Here is a 3,476-nt window from a genome sequence, read left to right as displayed (position 1 = left end):
CGGCGCGGTGCTGGGCTGTGTTTCTGTGAAGAACAGGTTTGGTGCCTGTGTGCTGGGTAAGGGACATGCCAGATCAGTGCTGCGTGGGAGCACAGCAGCCTCATCTCTCTGATCTTTCCTCCGAGGTGTGTGGGGCAGGACTTCTGAACTTCATTTTCATCATTTATTCAATTTCACATGGGTATCCTGGAAAATTTGAGCCAGATCTTCAAAAGCATTCAGGCACCTAATGCTGCACAGAGTCCATAAACCCACCCTGGAGTCTGGTCCCAGCCCGAGCAGTTGGTGTCCCTCGAGCCCCCTAAACCAGCTGTTTCTGCCTTTTCACATTTCAGTTCTTTCTCTGCAGTGACACTTCTTTTACCTGCTTTTTTTTCCACCCTAACCTTTTTCCATTATTTGTTTTTCTTCCTCTCTCTGCCCCCAGTGGGTCCAAGAAACAACCAGATGGGTGTTTTTCCCAGGCTCTAAGGCAGCTCTGCAGCCCAGTGCTGCCCCAGCTCTGTCAGTGGTGACACTGGTCTGTGCTGGGTGGGAGGGGGGCAGTGGATGACCAGCCCTCTGAGCATTGGGGCTGTCCCTGAAGGTCGATGTTTGTTCTGTGGCTGTCCCCAGGTGCCGCATCCTGCCCGTGGTGGTGCCAAGCACTGACTGGCCTGTGCTGACCGTGGTGGGGCAGGGAGGTGCGCTGGGCAGCACAATGGGAGAGCCACAGCCTCTGCTTGTGGCTCTCAGGAAGGAACTCTCTGTGTGAGGCAGGTACCTGGCTCCTGGTGGTCCCTGGGGACTTGGAGTGAGCACTGCAGTCATCCCAGGTCTGGGGTGTGGAGGGGAGGAGAGATCTTGTTCATCCTACAGCAGACCACAGGAGTCGGCCTGGCAGTGATTGGAAGGTGAAGGTCAGGATGTGTCCCAAAGGCAGCAGGACTTGGTGCTGAACTTGGAGTGCCTGAAACGGATATGTGGCAGAGCTGTTTCCCCTCCTGCTGTTGCCTGGCTGATGGAGCTGTGTCCCACCAGCTTGTCCCTGTGCAGGGGTCACCCATGCTCTGCCTGTATCCCCTGGGCAGTGAGATGGGACTGGCAGGAGAAGAGCCACCAGAGCAGGTTGTTATAGCTGCATGGAAAGAGATTACCCCAAAAGGGAGGGAGGGCCTGTATGGTGGTTCTTCAGCTTTCTTTTGTGGTTTAAAATGGTTTCAGCATCACACAGTAGATGAATCTGTTTTACTTAGTTGTGGCTGCCGCATCCCTGAAAGTGTTCAAGGTCAGCTTGGACAGGGCTTGGAGCAAGTTGTCTAATGAATGATATCCCAGCCCATGGCAGGAGAACTGGAACTGGATGATTTTTAAGGTCCCTTTCAATGCAGACATTCTGTAATTCCATGATTGTTTCTCCTAAGCTGTAGCGAGTGCTGTGGGGAGCTGAGCAGGAGGAAGGAAGGCCTGCCACCCTGAGCACCCAGGGCACCCCGTCCATCCAGGTCCCAGCTGGATGCCTCTGTTATTTTACCACAAAGGCAGGTGCAGGTTTGAACCCTGAGCCACCTGCCCAGGTTTGCAGGGGCTCAGCCCGTGGGCAGGTATGTGGCCAGCAGGACTGCCTGCCCATGCCCTGCCCGCTCCCTGCTTGTCCCCCCTTCCTGCACTCTGCGCCTTTAGGACTGGGGGGATGTAGAGAACACTCATGCCTGACCTTCCAACCACTGGGGAATTATTTGCAGAAAAAAGTGCTTGTGTCCTTCCTATGCGTGTCCCTTCCTGTCCCAGCCTGGATGATGCAGCAAGCACCAGGGCCTGCCCAGTGACTGGCAGTTATTTGCTTCCAATAAACTGGCTCTGCTCAAAGTGAGCTCCATAGTGTACATGCTCAAGTAGAGATTTAAATGCATTTTGGCTGCAATTATAGTGGTTTTGATAACAAGATTTGGTAGTTTTACTGCAAGTGAACTTACTTTAAAAGTTGGGTTTTAATTATGCAGGGGTATAAATAAAGGAGGATGGCATCTTCTGTACCAAGCAGAGACTAGATTGAGGTAACCGAGTCCAGTTGGCTGCAGCTGCCCCAGAAAGGGGGATTACAAGCAGGGTGAAATCCCATCAGCAGTATTTCCTGCTGCTTTAATCACAGAATCCCAGCATGGCTTGGATTGCAAGGGACCTTAAAGCTCATCCTGTTTCACCCCCTGCCGTGGGCAGGGACACCTTCCACTATCCCAGTTTGCTCCAAGCCCTGTCCAGCCTGGCCTTGGATGCTGCACACGCTGTACCTGCACAGCACTCCTGCCCCTAACCTTCACCTCAGGCACCTTCATCCCAGCTGAGTGGGGTTAGGGCTGCAGGACCAACAGTGACAGTGAGTTGGCAGAAGAAATAACATGAACTTTGTCCTGATTTGCACACAAAAGTTGGGGGGTGTAGGGATTTTTTTTGTTTTTCCTGCTGGGAAAAGTGAGCTTCTCCTGGAAGACCGGGTGTGTCAGATGAAGTGTCTCTCATTCTGCTGTGGATGGGAACACACTGGCATGAAATCCTCTTACAAGGAGCTCTGCCAGCCATGGAATGCAACTTTGGGCTGGGTGAGGGCAGTGCCAGGGGCTGTGGGCACGGCAGCTGGTTCAGGGTAGGATGGAACCAGGTGTAATTGGCCTTCTCAGGGGGCTGCAGGAGCCTGGTGAGCTTGGTCTGTCAGTGCATCCCCATGTGGAGTGTGCAGTGGGGGGGGATAGAGGAACCCCTCTGGAGTGTGCAGTGGGGGGGGCGGATAGAGAAAGCAAAAGCAGCCCTGGGCAGTGGCCGTGGTTTGCTCGTGCTGACCGGGCACTGCGGGCGCCTGGCAATGGCTGACAAGGTGAGAGTATCTGTGCATGGCCTCTCTGGAGCTATTTTCCTCCCCCTGTGCCCGAGATGTAGGGCTGGCATGCACTATGTTTTATAGGGAGGTGGGCAAGGCAGCAGAGCTCCTCCTTCATCTGCCTGGAAGGGGTGTGGAAGGTGTGGGAGAAGCATGGTTCCTCAATGGAACTGCTCTCTTGGCCTTCGGAGACACTTCCAGTACAGGAGCAGTCCTGCCATGTCATGTGCCATAGTGGGATTTCACAGAGCTTATCTCTCCCCACCTGGCCATGGCCCCCCAAACAAGTCATTCCATACCTGGCCATGTAGAAGGTGCTGCCACCAAAACTTAACTCTAAGTTGCTTTGATTTCCAGCATGTCAGTTTGTGTCATCCCTTGGACAAGGCAGGTCATGTCTTCTCCCAGAGTGCTGGCACTGGTGCTGCTACACAGTCATGGAGTCATTGAATGGTTTGGGTCCGAAGGGACCTCAAAGCCCATCCAGTGCCACCCCTGCCACGGGCAGGGACACCTCCCACTGTCCCAGGCTGCTCCCAGCCCCAATGTCCAGCCTGGCCTTGGGCACTGCCAGGGATCCAGGGGCAGCCCCACCTGCCCTGGGCACCCCGGGCGCGGGCGT

The sequence above is a fragment of the Corvus brachyrhynchos genome, unplaced genomic scaffold (genome assembly GCF_000691975.1).
Source record: "Corvus brachyrhynchos isolate BGI_N302 unplaced genomic scaffold, ASM69197v1 scaffold514, whole genome shotgun sequence".
Taxonomy (NCBI): Eukaryota; Metazoa; Chordata; class Aves; order Passeriformes; family Corvidae; genus Corvus; species Corvus brachyrhynchos.
This window is presented reverse-complemented; position numbering follows the sequence as displayed.